Raw genomic sequence first — 21,539 nt, 5'->3', positions numbered from 1 at the left:
TATCATGTCAGGTGCATGTGTATCATGTCAGGTGCATGTGTATCATGTCAGGTGCTTGTGTATCATGTCAGGTGCATGTGTATCATGCTGGTGCATATGTATCATGTCAAGTGCATGTGTATCATGTCAGGTGCATGTGTATCATGCTGCTGCATGTGTATCATGCTGCTGCATGTGTATCATGCTGCTGCATGTGTATCATGTCAAGTGCATGTGTATCATGTCAGGTACATGTGTATCATGTCAAGTGCATGTGTATCTTGCTGGTACATGTGTATCATGCTGTTGCGTGTATATCATGTCAGGTGCGTGTGTATCATGTCAGGTGCGTGTGTATCATGTCAGGTGGGTGTGGATCATGTCAGGTGCGTGTGGATCATGTCAGGTGCATGTGTATCATGCTGCTGCATCTGTATCATGTCAAGTGCATGTGAATCATGTCAGGTGCATGTGTATCATGCTGGTGCGTGTTTATCATGTCAGGTGCATGTGTATCATGTAAGGTGCATGTGTATCATGCTGGTGCGTGTGTATCAGGTCAGGTGCGTGTGTATCATGTCAGGTGCATGTGTATCATGCTGGTGCATACGTATCATGTCAAGTGCATGTGTATCATGTCAGGTGCATGTGTATCATGCTGCTGCATGTGTATCATGTCAAGTGCATGTGTATCATGTCAGGTGCGTGTGTATCATGTCAAGTGCATGTGTATCTTGCTGGTACATGTGTATCATGCTGGTGCGTGTATATCATGTCAGGTGCGTGTGTATCGTGTCAGGTGCGTGTGTATCATGTCAGGTGCATGTGTATCATGTCAGGTGCGTGTGTATCATGTCAGGTGGGTGTGTAGCATGCTGGTGCATACGTATCATGTCAAGTGCATGTGTATGATGTCAGGTGCATGTGTATCATGTCAAGTGCATGTGTATCATGTCAGGTGCATGTGTATCATGCTGCTGCATGTGTATCATGTCAAGTGCATGTGTATCATGTCAGATGCATGTGTATCATGTCAAGTGCATGTGTATCATGTCAGGTGGATGTGTATCATGCTGCTGCATGTGTATCATGCTGCTGCATGTGTATAATGTCAGGTGCGTGTGTATCATGTCAGGTGCGTGTGTATCATGTCAGGTGCGTGTGGATCATGTCAGGTGCATGTGTATCATGCTGCTGCATCTGTATCATGTCAAGTGCATGTGTATCATGTCAGGTGCATGTGTATCATGCTGGTGCGTGTTTATCATGTCAGGTGCATGTGTATCATGTCAGGTGCATGTGTATCATGCTGGTGCGTGTGTATCATGTCAGGTGCGTGTGTATCATGTCAGGTGCATGTGTATCATGCTGGTGCATACGTATCATGTCAAGTGCATGTGTATCATGTCAGGTGCATGTGTATCATGCTGCTGCATGTGTATCATGCTGCTGCATGTGTATCATGCTGCTGCATGTGTATCATGTCAAGTGCATGTGTATCATGTCAGGTGCGTGTGTATCATGTCAAGTGCATGTGTATCTTGCTGGTACATGTGTATCATGCTGGTGCGTGTATATCATGTCAGGTGCGTGTGTATCATGTCAGGTGCGTGTGTATCATGTCAGGTGCGTGTGGATCATGTCAGGTGCGTGTGGATCATGTCAGGTGCATGTGTATCATGCTGCTGCATCTGTATCATGTCAAGTGCATGTGTATCATGTCAGGTGCATGTGTATCATGCTGGTGCGTGTTTATCATGTCAGGTGCATGTGTATCATGTCAGGTGCATGTGTATCATGCTGGTGCGTGTGTATCATGTCAGATGCGTGTGTATCATGTCAGGTGCATGTGTATCATGTCAAGTGCATGTGTATCATGTCAGGTGCATGTGTATCATGCTGCTGCATCTGTATCATGTCAAGTGCATGTGTATCATGTCAGGTGCATGTGTATCATGTCAAGTGCATGTGTATCATGTCAGGTGCATGTGTATCATGCTGGTGCGTGTTTATCATGTCAGTTGCATGTGTATCATGTCAGGTGTGTGTGTATCATGCTGGTGCGTGTGTATCATGTCAGGTGCGTGTGTATCATGTCAGGTGCATGTGTATCATGCTGGTGCGTGTGTATCATGTCAGGTGCGTGTGTATCATGTCAGGTGCGTATCATGCTGGTGCATATGTATCATGTCAGGTGCATGTGTATCATGTCAGGTGCATGTGTATCATGTCAGGTGCATGTGTATCATGCCGGTGCATGTGTATCATGTCAGGTGCATGTGTATCATGTCAGGCGCATGTGTATCATGTCAGGTGCATGTGTATCATGCTGGTAAACGTGTATCATGTCAAGTGCATGTGTATCATGTCAGGTGCATGGGTATCATGCTGGTGCGTGTATATCATGTCAGGTGCGTGTGTATCATGTCAGGTGCGTTTGTATCATGCTGGTGCGTGTGTATCATGTCAGGTGCGTGTGTATCATCTCAGGTGCATGTGTATCATGCTGGTGGGTGTGTATCATGTCAAGTGCATGTGTATCATGTCAGGTGCATGTGTATCATGTCAAGTGCATGTGTATCATGTCAGGTGCATGTGTATCATGTCAGGTGCGTGTGTATCATGCTGGTGCGTGTGTATCATGTCAAGTGCATGTGTATCATGTCAGGTGCATGTGTATCATGTCAAGTGCATGTGTATCTTGCTGGTACATGTGTATCATGCTGGTGCGTGTATATCATGTCAGGTGCGTGTGTATCATGTCAGGTGCGTGTGTATCATGTCAGGTGCGTGTGTATCATGTCAGGTGTGTGTGGATCATGTCAGGTGCATGTGTATCATGCTGCTGCATCTGTATCATGTCAAGTGCATGTGTATCATGTCAGGTGCATGTGTATCATGTCAGGTGCATGTGTATCATGCTGCTGCATCTGTATCATGTCAAGTGCATGTGTATCATGTCAGGTGCATGTGTATCATGTGAAGTGCATGTGTATCATGTCAGGTGCATGTGTATCATGCTGGTGCGTGTTTATCATGTCAGGTGCATGTGTATCATGTCAGGTGCATGTGTATCATGCTGGTGCGTATGTATCATGTCAGGTGCGTGTGTATCATGTCAGGTGCATGTGTATCATGCTGGTGCATACGTATCATGTCAAGTGCATGTGTATCATGTCAGGTGCATGTGTATCATGCTGCTGCATGTGTATCATGCTGCTGCATGTGTATCATGCTGCTGCATGTGTATCATGTCAAGTGCATGTGTATCATGTCAGGTGCATGTGTATCATGTCAAGTGCATGTGTATCTTGCTGGTACATGTGTATCATGCTGGTGCGTGTATATCATGTCAGGTGCGTGTGTATCATGTCAGGTGCGTGTGTATCATGTCAGGTGCATGTGTATCATGGCAGGTGCGTGTGGATCATGTCAGGAGCATGTGCATCATGCTGCTGCATCTGTATCATGTCAAGTGCATGTGTATCATGTCAGGTGCATGTGTATCATGTCAAGTGCATGTGTATCATGTCAGGTGCATGTGTATCATGCTGCTGCATCTGTATCATGTCAAGTGCATGTTTATCATGTCACGTGCATGTGTATCATGTCAAGTGCATGTGTATCATGTCAGGTGCATGTGTATCATGCTGGTGCGTGTTTATCATGTCAGGTGCATGTGTATCTTGTCAGGTGTGTGTGTATCATGCTGGTGCGTGTGTATCATATCAGGTGCGTGTGTATCATGTCAGGTGCATGTGTATCATGCTGGTGCGTGTATATCATGTCAGGTGCGTGTGTATCATGTCAGGTGCGTATCATGCTGGTGCATATGTATCATGTCAGGTGCATGTGTATCATGTCAGGTGCATGTGTATCATGTCAGGTGTGTGTGTATCATGTCAGGTGCATGTGTATCATGCTGGTGTGTGTATATCAAGTCAGGTGCGTGTGTATCATGTCAGGTGCATGTGTATCATGTCAGGTGCATGTGTATCATGTCAGGCACATGTGTATGATGTCAGGTGCATGTTTATCATGCTGGTGCATGTGTATCATGTCAGGTGCGTGTGTATCATGTCAGGTGCATGTGTATCATGCTGGTGTGTGTATATCAAGTCAGGTGCGTGTGTATCATGTCAGGTGCATGTGTATCATGCTGGTGCGTGTATATCAAGTCAGGTGCGTGTGTATCATGTCAGGTGCGTATCATGCTGGTGCATATGTATCATGTCAGGTGCATGTGTATCATGTCAGGTGCTTGTGTATCATTTCGGGTGCATGTGTATCATGTCAAGTGCATGTGTACCATGTCAGGTGCATGTGTATCATGTCAGGCGCATGTGTATCATGTCAGGTGCATGTGTATCATGCCGGTGCATGTGTATCATGTCAGGTGCATGTGTATCATGTCAGGCGCATGTGTATCATGTCAGGTGCATATGAATCATGCTGGTACACGTGTATCATGTCAAGTGCATGTGTATCATGTCAGGTGCATGGGTATCATGCTGGTGCGTGTATATCATGTCAGGTGCGTGTGTATCATGTCAGGTGCGTGTGTATCATACTGGTGCGTGTGTATCATGTCAGGTGCGTGTGTATCATGTCAGGTGCGTGTGTATCATGCTGGTGCGTGTATATCATGTCAGGTGCGTGTGTATCATGTCAGGTGCGTTTGTATCATGCTGGTGCGTGTGTATCATGTCAGGTGCGTGTGTATCATGTCAGGTGCATGTGTATCATGCTGGTGGGTGTGTATCATGTCAAGTGCATGTGTATCATGTCAGGTGCATGTGTATCATGTCAAGTGCATGTGTATCATGTCAGGTGCATGTGTATCATGCTGCTGCATGTGTATCATGCTGCTGCATGTGTATCATGCTGCTGCATGTGTATCATGTCAAGTGCATGTGTATCATGTCAGGTGCATGTGTATCATGTCAAGTGCATGTGTATCTTGCTGGTACATGTGTATCATGCTGGTGCGTGTATATCATGTCAGGTGCGTGTGTATCGTGTCAGGTGCGTGTGTATCATGTCAGGTGCATGTGTATCATGTCAGGTGCGTGTGTATCATGTCAGGTGCGTGTGTAGCGTGCTGGTGCATACGTATCATGTCAAGTGCATGTGTATGATGTCAGGTGCATGTGTATCATGTCAAGTGCATGTGTATCATGTCAGGTGCATGTGTATCATGCTGCTGCATGTGTATCATGTCAAGTGCATGTGTATCATGTCAGGTGAATGTGTATCATGTCAAGTGCATGTGTATCATGTCAGGTGCATGTGTATCATGCTCCTGCATGTGTATCATGCTGCTGCATGTGTATCATGTCAGGTGCGTGTGTATCATGTCAGGTGTGTGTGTATCATGTCAGGTGCGTGTGTATCATGCTGGTGCGTGTATATCATGTCAGTTGCGTGTGTATCATGCCAGGTGCATGTGTATCATGCTGCTGCATGTGTATCATGCTGCTGCATGTGTATCATGTCAGGTGCGTGTGGATCATGTCAGGTGCGTGTGGATCATGTCAGGTGCATGTGTATCATGCTGCTGCATCTGTATCATGTCAAGTGCATGTGTATCATGTCAGGTGCATGTGTATCATGCTGGTGCGTGTTTATCATGTCAGGTGCATGTGTATCATGTCAGGTGCATGTGTATCATGCTGGTGCGTGTGTATCATGTCAGGTGCGTGTGTATCATGTCAGGTGCATGTGTATCATGCTGGTGCATACGTATCATGTCAAGTGCATGTGTATCATGTCAGGTGCATGTGTATCATGCTGCTGCATGTGTATCATGCTGCTGCATGTGTATCATGTCAAGTGCATGTGTATCATGTCAGGTGCATGTGTATCATGTCAAGTGCATGTGTATCTTGCTCCTACATGTGTATCATGCTGGTGCGTGTATATCATGTCAGGTGCGTGTGTATCATGTCAGGTGCGTGTGTATCATGTCAGGTGCGTGTGTATCATGGCAGGTGCGTGTGGATCATGTCAGGTGCATGTGTATCATGCTGCTGCATCTGTATCATGTCAAGTGCATGTGTATCATGTCAGGTGCATGTGTATCATGTCAAGTGCATGTGTATCATGTCAGGTGCATGTGTATCATATCAGGTGCATGTGTATCATGCTGCTGCATCTGTATCATGTCAAGTGCATGTGTATCATGTCGGGTGCATGTGTATCATGTCACGTGCATGTGTATCATGTCAGGTGCATGTGTATCATGTCAAGTGCATGTGTATCATGTCAGGTGCATGTGTATCATGCTGGTGCATGTTTATCATGTCAGGTGCATGTGTATCATGTCCCGTGTGTGTGTATCATGCTGGTGCGTGTGTATCATGTCAGGTGCGTGTGTATCATGTCAGGTGCATGTGTATCATGCTGGTGCGTGTGTATCATGTCAGGTGCGTGTGTATCATGTCAGGTGCGTATCATGCTGGTGCATATGTATCATGTCAAGTGCATGTGTATCATGTCAGGTGCATGTGTATCATGTCAGGCGCATGTGTATCATGTCAGGTGCATGTGTATCATGCTGGTGCGTGTGTATCATGTCAGGTGCGTGTGTATCATGTCAGGTGCATGTGTATCATGCTGGTGCATACGTATCATGTCAAGTGCATGTGTATCATGTCAGGTGCATGTGTATCATGCTGCTGCATGTGTATCATGCTGCTGCATGTGTATCATGCTGCTGCATGTGTATCATGTCAAATGCATGTGTATCATGTCAGGTGCGTGTGTATCATGTCAAGTGCATGTCTATCTTGCTGGTACATGTGTATCATGCTGGTGCGTGTATATCATGTCAGGTGCGTGTGTATCATGTCAGGTGCGTGTGTATCATGTCAGGTGCGTGTGTATCATGGCAGGTGCGTGTGGATCATGTCAGGTGCATGTGTATCATGCTGCTGCATCTGTATCATGTCAAGTGCATGTGTATCATGTCAGGTGCATGTGTATCATGTCAAGTTCATGTGTATCATGTCAGGTGCATGTGTATCATGCTGCTGCATCTGTATCATGTCAAGTGCATGTGTATCATGTCAGGTGCATGTGTATCATGTCAAGTGCATGTGTATCATGTCAGGTGCATGTGTATCATGCTGGTGCGTGTTTATCATGTCAGGTGCATGTGTATCATGTCCCGTGTGTGTGTATCATGCTAGTGCGTGTGTATCATGTCAGGTGCGTGTGTATCATGTCAGGTGCATGTGTATCATGCTGGTGCGTGTGTATCATGTCAGGTGCGTGTGTATCATGTCAGGTGTGTATCATGCTGGTGCATATGTATCATGTCAGGTGCATGTGTATCATGTCAGGTGCATGTGTATCATGCTGCTGCATGTGTATCATGCTGCTGCATGTGTATCATGTCAAGTGCATGTGTATCATGTCAGGTGCATGTGTATCATGCTGGTGCGTGTTTATCATGTCAGGTGCATGTGTATCATGTCCCGTGTGTGTATCATGCTGGTGCGTGTGTATCATGTCAGGTGCGTGTGTATCATGTCAGGTGCATATGTATCATGCCAGGTGCATGTGTATCATGTCAGGTGCATGTGTATCATGTCGGGTGCATGTGTATCATGTCAAGTGCATGTGTATCATGTCAGGTGCATGTGTATCATGCTGCTGCATGTGTATCATGCTGCTGCATGTGTATCATGCTGCTGCATGTGTATCATGCTGCTGCATGTGTATCATGTCAAATGCATGTGTATCATGTCAGGTGCGTGTGTATCATGTCAAGTGCATGTGTATCTTGCTGGTACATGTGTATCATGCTGGTGCGTGTATATCATGTCAGGTGCGTGTGTATCATGGCAGGTGCGTGTGGATCATGTCAGGTGCATGTGTATCATGCTGCTGCATCTGTATCATGTCAAGTGCATGTGTATCATGTCAGGTGCATGTGTATCATGTCAAGTTCATGTGTATCATGTCAGGTGCATGTGTATCATGCTGCTGCATCTGTATCATGTCAGGTGTGTGTGTATCATGTCAGGTGCATGTGTATCATGCTGGTGTGTGTATATCAAGTCAGGTGCGTGTGTATCATGTCAGGTGCATGTGTATCATGTCAGGTGCATGTGTATCATGTCAGGCACATGTGTATCATGTCAGGTGCATGTGTATCATGCTGGTGCATGTGTATCATGTCAGGTGCGTGTGTATCATGTCAGGTGCATGTGTATCATGCTGGTGTGTGTATATCAAGTCAGGTGCGTGTGTATCATGTCAGGTGCATGTGTATCATGCTGGTGCGTGTATATCAAGTCAGGTGCGTGTGTATCATGTCAGGTGCGTATCATGCTGGTGCATATGTATCATGTCAGGTGCATGTGTATCATGTCAGGTGCATGTGTATCATGTCGGGTGCATGTGTATCATGTCAAGTGCATGTGTACCATGTCAGGTGCATGTGTATCATGTCAGGCGCATGTGTATCATGTCAGGTGCAAGTGTATCATGCCAGTGCATGTGTATCATGTCAGGTGCATGTGTATCATGCTGGTACACGTGTATCATGTCAAGTGCATGTGTATCATGTCAGGTGCATGGGTATCATGCTGGTGCGTGTATATCATGTCAGGTGCGTGTGTATCATGTCAGGTGCGTGTGTATCATACTGGTGCGTGTGTATCATGTCAGGTGCCTGTGTATCATGTCAGGTGCGTGTGTATCATGCTGGTGCGTGTATATCATGTCAGGTGCGTGTGTATCATGTTAGGTGCGTTTGTATCATGCTGGTGCGTGTGTATCATGTCAGGTGCGTGTGTATCATCTCAGGTGCATGTGTATCATGCTGGTGGGTGTGTATCATGTCAAGTGCATGTGTATCATGTCAGGTGCATGTGTATCATGTCAAGTGCATGTGTATCATGTCAGGTGCATGTGTATCATGCTGCTGCATGTGTATCATGCTGCTGCATGTGTATCATGCTGCTGCATGTGTATCATGTCAAGTGCATGTGTATCATGTCAGGTGCATGGGTATCATGTCAAGTGCATGTGTATCTTGCTGGTACATGTGTATCATTCTGGTGCGTGTATATCATGTCAGGTGCGTGTGTATCGTGTGAGGTGCGTGTTTATCATGTCAGGTGCATGTGTATCATGTCCCGTGTGTGTATCATGCTGCTGCGTGTGTATCATGTCAGGTGCGTGTGTATCATGTCAGGTGCATATGTATCATGCCAGGTGCATGTGTATCATGTCAGGTGCATGTGTATCATGTCGGGTGCATGTGTATCATGTCAAGTGCATGTGTATCATGTCAGGTGCATGTGTATCATGCTGCTGCATGTGTATCATGCTGCTGCATGTGTATCATGCTGCTGCATGTGTATCATGCTGCTGCATGTGTATCATGTCAAATGCATGTGTATCATGTCAGGTGCGTGTGTATCATGTCAAGTGCATGTGTATCTTGCTGGTACATGTGTATCATGCTGGTGCGTGTATATCATGTCAGGTGCGTGTGTATCATGGCAGGTGCGTGTGGATCATGTCAGGTGCATGTGTATCATGCTGCTGCATCTGTATCATGTCAAGTGCATGTGTATCATGTCAGGTGCATGTGTATCATGTCAAGTTCATGTGTATCATGTCAGGTGCATGTGTATCATGCTGCTGCATCTGTATCATGTCAGGTGTGTGTGTATCATGTCAGGTGCATGTGTATCATGCTGGTGTGTGTATATCAAGTCAGGTGCGTGTGTATCATGTCAGGTGCATGTGTATCATGTCAGGTGCATGTGTTTCATGTCAGGCACATGTGTATCATGTCAGGTGCATGTGTATCATGCTGGTGCATGTGTATCATGTCAGGTGCGTGTGTATCATGTCAGGTGCATGTGTATCATGCTGGTGTGTGTATATCAAGTCAGGTGCGTGTGTATCATGTCAGGTGCATGTGTATCATGCTGGTGCGTGTATATCAAGTCAGGTGCGTGTGTATCATGTCAGGTGCGTATCATGCTGGTGCATATGTATCATGTCAGGTGCATGTGTATCATGTCAGGTGCATGTGTATCATGTCGGGTGCATGTGTATCATGTCAAGTGCATGTGTACCATGTCAGGTGCATGTGTATCATGTCAGGCGCATGTGTATCATGTCAGGTGCATGTGTATCATGTCGGTGCATGTGTATCATGTCAGGTGCATGTGTATCATGCTGGTACACGTGTATCATGTCAAGTGCATGTGTATCATGTCAGGTGCATGGGTATCATGCTGGTGCGTGTATATCATGTCAGGTGCGTGTGTATCATGTCAGGTGCGTGTGTATCATACTGGTGCGTGTGTATCATGTCAGGTGCCTGTGTATCATGTCAGGTGCGTGTGTATCATGCTGGTGCGTGTATATCATGTCAGGTGCGTGTGTATCATGTTAGGTGCGTTTGTATCATGCTGGTGCGTGTGTATCATGTCAGGTGCGTGTGTATCATCTCAGGTGCATGTGTATCATGCTGGTGGGTGTGTATCATGTCAAGTGCATGTGTATCATGTCAGGTGCATGTGTATCATGTCAAGTGCATGTGTATCATGTCAGGTGCATGTGTATCATGCTGCTGCATGTGTATCATGCTGCTGCATGTGTATCATGCTGCTGCATGTGTATCATGTCAAGTGCATGTGTATCATGTCAGGTGCATGGGTATAATGTCAAGTGCATGTGTATCTTGCTGGTACATGTGTATCATTCTGGTGCGTGTATATCATGTCAGGTGCGTGTGTATCGTGTGAGGTGCGTGTGTATCATGTCAGGTGCATGTGTATCATGTCAGGTGCGTGTGTAGCATGTCAGGTGCGTGTGTAGCATGCTGGTGCATACGTATCATGTCAAGTGCATGTGTATGATGTCAGGTGCATGTGTATCATGTCAAGTGCATGTGTATCATGTCAGGTGCATGTGTATCATGCTGCTGCATGTGTATCATGTCGGGTGCATGTGTATCATGTCAGGTGCATGTGTATCATGTCAAGTGCATGTGTATCTTGCTGGTACATGTGTATCATGCTGGTGCGTGTATATCATGTCAGGTGCGTGTGTATCGTGTCAGGTGCGTGTGTATCATGTCAGGGGCAGGTGTATCATGCTGGTGCGTGTATATCATGTCAGGTGCGTGTGTATCATGTCAGGTGCGTGTGTATCATGTCAGGTGTGTGTGTATCATGTCAGGTGCATGTGTATCATGCAGGTGCGTGTATATCATGTCAGGTGCGTGTGTATCATGTCAGGTGCGTGTGTATCATGCTGGTGCGTGTGTATCATGTCAGGTGCCTGTGTATCATGTCAGGTGCGTGTGTATCATGCTGGTGCGTGTGTATCATGTCAAGTGCATGTGTATCATGTCAGGTGCATGTGTATCATGTCAAGTGCATGTGTATCATGTCAGGTGCATGTGTATCATGCTGCTGCATGTGTATCATGCTGCTGCATGTGTATCATGTCAAGTGCATGTGTATCATGTCAGGTGCATGTGTATCATGTCAAGTGCATGTGTATCTTGCTGGTACATGTGTATCATGCTGGTGCGTGTATATCATGTCAGGTGCGTGTGTATCATGTCAGGTGCGTGTGTATCATGTCAGGTGCGTGTGTATCATGTCAGGTGCGTGTGTATCATGCTGCTGCATCTGTATCATGTCAAGTGCATGTGTATCATGTCAGGTGCATGTGTATCATGTCAGGTGCATGTGTATCATGTCAGGTGCATGTGTATCATGCTGCTGCATCTGTATCATGTCAAGTGCATGTGTATCATGTCAGGTGCATGTGTATCATGTCAAGTGCATGTGTATCATGTCAGGTGCATGTGTATCATGCTGGTGCGTGTTTATCATGTCAGGTGCATGTGTATCATGTCAGGTGCATGTGTATCATGTCAGGTGCGTGTGTATCATGTCAGGTGCATGTGTATCATGCTGCTGCATATGTATCATGTCAAGTGCATGTGTATCATGTCAGGTGCATGTGTATCATGCTGCTGCATGTGTATCATGCTGCTGCATGTGTATCATGCTGCTGCATGTGTATCATGTCAAGTGCATGTGTATCATGTCAGGTACATGTGTATCATGTCAAGTGCATGTGTATCTTGCTGGTACATGTGTATCATGCTGGTGCGTGTATATCATGTCAGGTGCGTGTGTATCATGTCAGGTGCGTGTGTATCATGTCAGGTGGGTGTGGATCATGTCAGGTGCGTGTGGATCATGTCAGGTGCATGTGTATCATGCTGCTGCATCTGTATCATGTCAAGTGCATGTGTATCATGTCAGGTGCATGTGTATCATGCTGGTGCGTGTTTATCATGTCAGGTGCATGTGTATCATGTCAGGTGCATGTGTATCATGCTGGTGCGTGTGTATCATGTCAGGTGCGTGTGTATCATGTCAGGTGCATGTGTATCATGCTGGTGCATACGTATCATGTCAAGTGCATGTGTATCATGTCAGGTGCATGTGTATCATGCTGCTGCATGTGTATCATGTCAAGTGCATGTGTATCATGTCAGGTGCGTGTGTATCATGTCAGGTGCATGTGTATCTTGCTGGTACATGTGTATCATGCTGGTGCGTGTATATCATGTCAGGTGCGTGTGTATCGTGTCAGGTGCGTGTGTATCATGTCAGGTGCATGTGTATCATGTCAGGTGCGTGTGTATCATGTCAGGTGCGTGTGTAGCATGCTGGTGCATACGTATCATGTCAAGTGCATGTGTATGATGTCAGGTGCATGTGTATCATGTCAAGTGCATGTGTATCATGTCAGGTGCATGTGTATCATGCTGCTGCATGTGTATCATGTCAAGTGCATGTGTATCATGTCAGGTGCATGTGTATCATGTCAAGTGCATGTGTATCATGTCAGGTGCATGTGTATCATGCTGCTGCATGTGTATCATGCTGCTGCATGTGTATAATGTCAGGTGCGTGTGTATCATGTCAGGTGCGTGTGTATCATGTCAGGTGCGTGTGGATCATGTCAGGTGCATGTGTATCATGCTGCTGCATCTGTATCATGTCAAGTGCATGTGTATCATGTCAGGTGCATGTGTATCATGCTGGTGCGTGTTTATCATGTCAGGTGCATGTGTATCATGTCAGGTGCATGTGTATCATGCTGGTGCGTGTGTATCATGTCAGGTGCGTGTGTATCATGTCAGGTGCATGTGTATCATGCTGGTGCATACGTATCATGTCAAGTGCATGTGTATCATGTCAGGTGCATGTGTATCATGCTGCTGCATGTGTATCATGCTGCTGCATGTGTATCATGCTGCTGCATGTGTATCATGTCAAGTGCATGTGTATCATGTCAGGTGCGTGTGTATCATGTCAAGTGCATGTGTATCTTGCTGGTACATGTGTATCATGCTGGTGCGTGTATATCATGTCAGGTGCGTGTGTATCATGTCAGGTGCGTGTGTATCATGTCAGGTGCGTGTGGATCATGTCAGGTGCGTGTGGATCATGTCAGGTGCATGTGTATCATGCTGCTGCATCTGTATCATGTCAAGTGCATGTGTGTCATGTCAGGTGCATGTGTATCATGCTGGTGCGTGTTTATCATGTCAGGTGCATGTGTATCATGTCAGGTGCATGTGTATCATGCTGGTGCGTGTGTATCATGTCAGGTGCGTGTGTATCATGTCAGGTGCATGTGTATCATGTCAAGTGCATGTGTATCATGTCAGGTGCATGTGTATCATGCTGCTGCATCTGTATCATGTCAAGTGCATGTGTATCATGTCAGGTGCATGTGTATCATGTCAAGTGCATGTGTATCATGTCAGGTGCATGTGTATCATGCTGGTGCGTGTTTATCATGTCAGGTGCATGTGTATCATGTCAGGTGCGTGTGTATCATGTCAGGTGCATGTGTATCATGCTGGTGTGTGTGTATCATGTCAGGTGCGTGTGTATCATGTCAGGTGCGTATCATGCTGGTGCATATGTATCATGTCAGGTGCATGTGTATCATGTCAGGTGCATGTGTATCATGTCAGGTGCATGTGTATCATGCCGGTGCATGTGTATCATGTCAGGTGCATGTGTATCATGTCAGGCGCATGTGTATCATGTCAGGTGCATGTGTATCATGCTGGTAAACGTGTATCATGTCAAGTGCATGTGTATCATGTCAGGTGCATGGGTATCATGCTGGTGCGTGTATATCATGTCAGGTGCGTGTGTATCATGTCAGGTGCGTTTGTATCATGCTGGTGCGTGTGTATCATGTCAGGTGCGTGTGTATCATCTCAGGTGCATGTGTATCATGCTGGTGGGTGTGTATCATGTCAAGTGCATGTGTATCATGTCAGGTGCATGTGTATCATGTCAAGTGCATGTGTATCATGTCAGGTGCATGTGTATCATGTCAGGTGCGTGTGTATCATGCTGGTGCGTGTGTATCATGTCAAGTGCATGTGTATCATGTCAGGTGCATGTGTATCATGTCAAGTGCATGTGTATCTTGCTGGTACATGTGTATCATGCTGGTGCGTGTATATCATGTCAGGTGCGTGTGTATCATGTCAGGTGCGTGTGTATCATGTCAGGTGCGTGTGGATCATGTCAGGTGCGTGTGGATCATGTCAGGTGCATGTGTATCATGCTGCTGCATCTGTATCATGTCAAGTGCATGTGTATCATGTCAGGTGCATGTGTATCATGTCAGGTGCATGTGTATCATGCTGCTGCATCTGTATCATGTCAAGTGCATGTGTATCATGTCAGGTGCATGTGTATCATGTCAAGTGCATGTGTATCATGTCAGGTGCATGTGTATCATGCTGGTGCGTATGTATCATGTCAGGTGCGTGTGTATCATGTCAGGTGCATGTGTATCATGCTGGTGCATACGTATCATGTCAAGTGCATGTGTATCATGTCAGGTGCATGTGTATCATGCTGCTGCATGTGTATCATGCTGCTGCATGTGTATCATGCTGCTGCATGTGTATCATGTCAAGTGCATGTGTATCATGTCAGGTGCATGTGTATCATGTCAAGTGCATGTGTATCTTGCTGGTACATGTGTATCATGCTGGTGCGTGTATATCATGTCAGGTGCGTGTATATCATGTCAGGTGCGTGTGTATCATGTCAGGTGCATGTGTATCATGGCAGGTGCGTGTGGATCATGTCAGGAGCATGTGCATCATGCTGCTGCATCTGTATCATGTCAAGTGCATGTGTATCATGTCAGGTGCATGTGTATCATGTCAAGTGCATGTGTATCATGTCAGGTGCATGTGTATCATGCTGCTGCATCTGTATCATGTCAAGTGCATGTTTATCATGTCAGGCGCATGTGTATCATGTCAGGTGCATGTGTATCATGTCAAGTGCATGTGTATCATGTCAGGTGCATGTGTATCATGCTGGTGCGTATGTATCATGTCAGGTGCGTGTGTATCATGTCAGGTGCATGTGTATCATGCTGGTGCATACGTATCATGTCAAGTGCATGTGTATCATGTCAGGTGCATGTGTATCATGCTGCTGCATGTGTATCATGCTGCTGCATGTGTATCATGCTGCTGCATGTGTATCATGTCAAGTGCATGTGTATCATGTCAGGTGCATGTGTATCATGTCAAGTGCATGTGTATCTTGCTGGTACATGTGTATCATGCTGGTGCGTGTATATCATGTCAGGTGCGTGTATATCATGTCAGGTGCGTGTGTATCATGTCAGGTGCATGTGTATCATGGCAGGTGCGTGTGGATCATGTCAGGAGCATGTGCATCATGCTGCTGCATCTGTATCATGTCAAGTGCATGTGTATCATGTCAGGTGCATGTGTATCATGTCAAGTGCATGTGTATCATGTCAGGTGCATGTGTATCATGCTGCTGCATCTGTATCATGTCAAGTGCATGTTTATCATGTCAGGCGCATGTGTATCATGTCAGGTGCATGTGTATCATGCCGGTGCATGTGTATCATGTCAGGTGCATGTGTATCATGTCAGGCGCATGTGTATCATGTCAGGTGCATGTGTATCATGCTGGTACACGTGTATCATGTCAAGTGCATGTGTATCATGTCAGGTGCATGGGTATCATGCTGGTGCGTGTATATCATGTCAGGTGCGTGTGTATCATGTCAGGTGCGTGTGTATCATACTGGTGCGTGTGTATCATGTCAGGTGCGTGTGTATCATGTCAGGTGCGTGTGTATCATGCTGGTGCGTGTATATCATGTCAGGTGCGTGTGTATCATGTCAGGTGCGTTTGTATCATGCTGGTGCGTGTGTATCATGTCAGGTGCGTGTGTATCATGTCAGGTGCATGTGTATCATGCTGGTGGGTGTGTATCATGTCAAGTGCATGTGTATCATGTCAGGTGCATGTGTATCATGTCAAGTGCATGTGTATCATGTCAGGTGCATGTGTATCATGCTGCTGCATGTGTATCATGCTGCTGCATGTGTATCATGTCAAGTACATGTGTATCATGTCAGGTGCATGTGTATCATGTCAAGTGCATGTGTATCTTGCTGGTACATGTGTATCATGCTGGTGCGTGTATATCATGTCAGGTGCGTGTGTATCGTGTCAGGTGCGTGTGTATCATGTCAGGTGCATGTGTATCATGTCAGGTGCGTGTGTATCATGTCAGGTGCGTGTGTAGCATGCTGGTGCATACGTATCATGTCAAGTGCATGTGTATGATGTCAGGTGCATGTGTATCATGTCAAGTGCATGTGTATCATGTCAGGTGCATGTGTATCATGCTGCTGCATGTGTATCATGTCAAGTGCATGTGTATCATGTCAGGTGCATGTGTATCATGTCAAGTGCATGTGTATCATGTCAGGTGCATGTGTATCATGCTGCTGCATGTGTATCATGCTGCTGCATGTGTATCATGTCAGGTGCGTGTGTATCATGTCAGGTGCGTGTGGATCATGTCAGGTGCGTGTGGATCATGTCAGGTGCATGTGTATCATGCTGCTGCATCTGTATCATGTCAAGTGCATGTGTATCATGTCAGGTGCATGTGTATCATGCTGGTGCGTGTTTATCATGTCAGGTGCATGTGTATCATGTCAGGTGCATGTGTATCATGCTGGTGCGTGTGTATCATGTCAGGTGCGTGTGTATCATGTCAGGTGCATGTGTATCATGCTGGTGCATACGTATCATGTCAAGTGCATGTGTATCATGTCAGGTGCATGTGTATCATGCTGCTGCATGTGTATCATGCTGCTGCATGTGTATCATGTCAAGTGCATGTGTATCATGTCAGGTGCATGTGTATCATGTCAAGTGCATGTGTATCTTGCTGGTACATGTGTATCATGCTGGTGCGTGTATATCATGTCAGGTGCGTGTGTATCATGTCAGGTGCGTGTGTATCATGTCAGGTGCGTGTGTATCATGTCAGGTGCGTGTGTATCATGGCAGGTGCGTGTGGATCATGTCAGGTGCATGTGTATCATGCTGCTGCATCTGTATCATGTCAAGTGCATGTGTATTATGTCAGGTGCATGTGTATCATGTCAAGTGCATGTGTATCATGTCAGGTGCATGTGTATCATGCTCCTGCATCTGTATCATGTCAAGTGCATGTGTATCATGTCAGGTGCATGTGTATCATGTCAAGTGCATGTGTATCATGTCAGGTGCATGTGTATCATGCTGGTGCATGTTTATCATGTCAGGTGCATGTGTATCATGTCCCGTGTGTGTGTATCATGCTGGTGCGTGTGTATCATGTCAGGTGTGTGTGTATCATGTCAGGTGCATGTGTATCATGCTGGTGCGTGTGTATCATGTCAGGTGCGTGTGTATCATGTCAGGTGGGTATCATGCTGGTGCATATATATCATGTCAGGTGCATGTGTATCATGTCAGGTGCATGTGTATCATGTCGGGTGCATGTGTATCATGTCAAGTGCATGTGTATCATGTCAGGTGCATGTGTATCATGTCAGGCGCATGTGTATCATGTCAGGTGCATGTGTATCATGCTGGTGCATGTGTATCATGTCAGGTGTGTGTGTATCATGTCAGGTGCATGTGTATCATGCTGGTGTGTGTATCTCAAGTCAGGTGCGTGTGTATCATGTCAGGTGCATGTGTATCATGTCAGGTGCATGTGTATCATGCTGGTGCATGTGAATCATGTCAGGTGCGTGTGTATCATGTCAGGTGCGTGTGTATCATGTCAGGTGCGTGTGTATCATGTCAGGTGCGTGTGTATCATGTCAGGTGCGTGTGTATCATGTCAGGTGCATGTGTATCATGCAGGTGCGTGTATATCATGTCAGGTGCGTGTGTATCATGTCAGGTGCGTGTGTATCATGCTGGTGCGTGTGTATCATGTCAGGTGCCTGTGTATCATTACAGGTGCGTGTGTATCATGTCAGGTGCATGTGTATCATGCTGGTGCATATGTATCATGTCAAGTGCATGTGTATCATGTCAGGTGCATGTGTATGATGTCAAGTGCATGTGTATCATGTCAGGTGCATGTGTATCATGCTGCTGCATGTGTATCATGTCAAGTGCATGTGTATCATGTCAGGTGCATGTGTATCATGTCAAGTGCATGTGTATCTTGCTGGTACATATGTATCATGCTGGTGCGTGTATATCATGTCAGGTGCGTGTGTATCATGTCAGGTGCGTGTGTATCATGCTGGTGTGTGTATATCAAGTCAGGTGCGTGTGTATCATGTCAGGTGCATGTGTATCATGCTGGTGCATATGTATCATGTCAGGTGCATGTGTATCATGTCAGGTGCATGTGTATCATGTCGGGTGCATGTGTATCATGTCAAGTGCATGTGTTCCATGTCAGGTGCATGTGTATCATGTCAGGCGCATGTGTATCATGTCAGGTGCATGTGTATCATGCCGGTGCATTGTATCATGTCAGGTGCATGTGTATCATGTCAGGTGCATGTGTATCATGCCGGTGCATGTGTATCATGCCGGTGCATGTGTATCATGTTAGGTGCATGTGTGTCATGTCAGGGGCATGTGTATCATGTCAAGGGCATGTGTATCATGTCAGGTGCATATGTATCATGCCGGTGCATGTGTATCATATCCGGTGCATATGTATCATGTCAGATGCGTGTGTATCATGCTGGTGCATGTGTATCATGTCAGGTGCATATGTATCATGCCGGTGCATGTGTATCATATCCGGTGCATATGTATCATGTCAGATGCGTGTGTATCATGCTGGTGCATGTGTATCATGTCAGGTGCATGATGTCAAGTGCATGTGTATCATGTTAGGTACATGTGTATCATGTCAGGTGCATGTGTATCATGCTCGTGCATGCGTAGCATGTCAGGTGCATGTGTATCATGTCAGGTGCATGTGTATCATGTCAGGTGCATGTGTATCATGCTGGTGCATGTGTATCATTCTGGTACGTATGCATTGGAGGTTTAAGGTCAACCAGGGTGTTTTTCCTCAGAAGCCCTCCACTTTCATCTGTTTGTAGCAGTCTCTCACTGGATCCTGGACTCACCAGATGAGGCTGACTGGTCAGTGAGCCTCAAAGATCATCCCGCCTGGGTGCCCTGCACTGAGGCAGAAACCAGGCGTGTGCCAGCACCATGTCCTGCTTTGGCTATGGCTGCTGGGGTTCCAGTGCAGATACTCATGCTTACATGGCAAGCCATCTCCCCAGCCCCTTAGTCTTTACTTTTTGTCCAGTTGAAGTAACTGCAGATTTTGGTTTGCTCATTAGAGCCCTTATTTATACATCCTTTCCTGGCATAAATGTTCATATCACTGTATGTCATTCTCATAAGTGTTCTAGGGCCAATGATAAGACCACCTTGTATCTAGTTGAAGTCTGATTTCTTTTAAGGCTGTACCCCAAAGCCAAGAACTTGTCCTCAGATCACTAGAAGTACTTTACATCCATCAATTTAGGATAGCAGGTAAAATTTGGCATGCATATTAAAAAATGGTTGACATAATAGTCCTTAAAACAAGTAGTATGTGAGTGCTTGCCAAATACAATAGAGCAGCTTCCCTTCACAGTCAACACTAGAGGTGGGGGAACTCACTCTAATAGTTGAAGCAAATTGCACAAGGTAAATTAGCTAATAATTCACTCTTCTGGAATTTGAACCCTTGTACTACCTTTAGAGTTCTCATTCATAACAATTGTGTTCTTCAAGGAAGACATGTTAGGAGATGATGGGAAATCAGGTCAGTATGTTGAAGCATCAAAGCTACTGGGGGAGTGCTCGCTCAATAGATTTACTTTTCCTTTTCCTGCCTCTTCCAGAAAAGGTAGGCAAGGGAGGCCCACAAAAGAAACTTCCCCATCCATTCTGACCTTGCAGGTTCAAACAGTACCTTTGGCAATAGCAGGAGAAAGTCAGTCAAGTAATTGTATAGGGCCATCACCCAGGCAAACCTCAGAGCCAGGCTTCACCCTCCTTTCTCTTCCCTTGAGTCCAGTGACCCCAAATTCAGTGTCTTGAGAAGGTCTCATTCCCAGTTCCAGGACAGTATAGGCACTAAACAATTAGACTTGTGGAATGCTTTTGATCAGAGTTAACCATGACCAAGCATCCAGTCACGCTGTGGGGCCACTGCAGGAATTACCATCAATTCCGGAGCGTTAAGTAAAACTTCACTGTGCTCCACAGCTGCATCACCTGTGGCTTGTTTACCACGCTCAGATGCCGTTTCTAGATCGAAGGAGCTTGTGTGCTGGAGAGCTGGAAAGCATATGGAACAACCCATTTCCGTGCCATCCAATTAGAGCTTAAAATGTAGGGCTTCAGTCAGCCAGTTTTTCCTTCCCTTGCCTAGCCCTGAAGGCCCAGAGCAAGAGTCACTTCCTCCCTACACTACCAGACTGTCAGTTTCACCTTGGTCACGCTACAGCCTCAGGCTCCTTCCGTTCTGTGTGCGAACTGTGTGCTCTTCTCTCTCTTCCTAAAAGCAATTGTGGACTTGAAGATCCTCAGCCTGGTATGGGACAGGTCTTAATGACATCCCCTTTCTCCCTCTCTTCTCCCCGCTCTGGTGGGGGAGGTGTTTGCACACATATGCATGGATGGAGGCCAGAGAGCAATGGCAGGTGTCTGTTTCAATCACTCTCCGCCATTTTTAGAGACAAGCTCTCTCACCAACCCCGCCCTCGAGGAGATCAGCCTGCTTCTGCCTTCGGCACCTAGATGGCAGGCAGCCAACTTTTCTGTGGGCGCTGGGGATCTGAGCTCAGGTCACCATGAATGTACAGCAGATACTTTACTGACGGAGTTAATCTTCCAGTCCCAGTTTACTTTTTAATTTTTTTAAAAAGAAAATGTCTCTGCTGCTGCATCTAATAGGTCGCTGGGCAGTAAGACCAGAAGAGGACTGAGACACAGTTCAGTCGGTAAAGTGCTCGTTGTGCCTGAATTCAACCTCAGACTCACATTTAAAAAACTAGGCACAGTGACACACACAATTCACAGTTGCACTGCTGGGGATGGGGATGCGGATCTTGGGGAATTGCCACCAAACCAGCATAGACTACTCAGGTT

Source organism: Microtus oregoni, unplaced genomic scaffold, assembly GCF_018167655.1.
Source record: "Microtus oregoni isolate MIOR12 unplaced genomic scaffold, Mior012 000136F_ref0000326, whole genome shotgun sequence".
Classification (NCBI taxonomy): Eukaryota; Metazoa; Chordata; class Mammalia; order Rodentia; family Cricetidae; genus Microtus; species Microtus oregoni.
The sequence above is the reverse complement of the archived record's forward strand: the minus strand, read 5'-3'. Positions refer to the sequence as shown.